This window comes from Penaeus monodon, chromosome 20 (genome assembly GCF_015228065.2).
Source record: "Penaeus monodon isolate SGIC_2016 chromosome 20, NSTDA_Pmon_1, whole genome shotgun sequence".
Classification (NCBI taxonomy): domain Eukaryota; kingdom Metazoa; phylum Arthropoda; class Malacostraca; order Decapoda; family Penaeidae; genus Penaeus; species Penaeus monodon.
The window spans coordinates 21612392-21612621 of NC_051405.1; the positions used below are offsets into that span (position 1 = coordinate 21612392).

The 230-nt window shown below is 33.9% G+C and overlaps 1 protein-coding gene across 6 annotated transcripts in view; it reads right to left on the reverse strand.

Moving 5' to 3' along the window:
• LOC119585703 (mitogen-activated protein kinase kinase kinase kinase 3-like) overlaps positions 1-230 on the reverse strand; it is a gene marked incomplete at its 5' end in the record, with an annotated part of 59548 nt that overhangs the window by 38857 nt on the left and 20461 nt on the right.

Consider the following 230-nt stretch of genomic DNA (forward strand, 5'->3'; position numbering starts at 1 on the left):
GTTAGGCAATCATCAATTCACTCTTTAGAGCTACTGCATAAAAAACTCATTTTAGTGTGTGCGCTTCTATGTATGTGCACCTGCATTTTCTCATCTGCATATTAACACATGCCTATGTGTGTGCACTTTGTATGTATATCTCATGATCGTATTTATATTTATGGATGCATGCATTTTCTTATGTATATTTGAGTTGATGTATTGAGAGTGAGAGAGTGTATATGTGTATA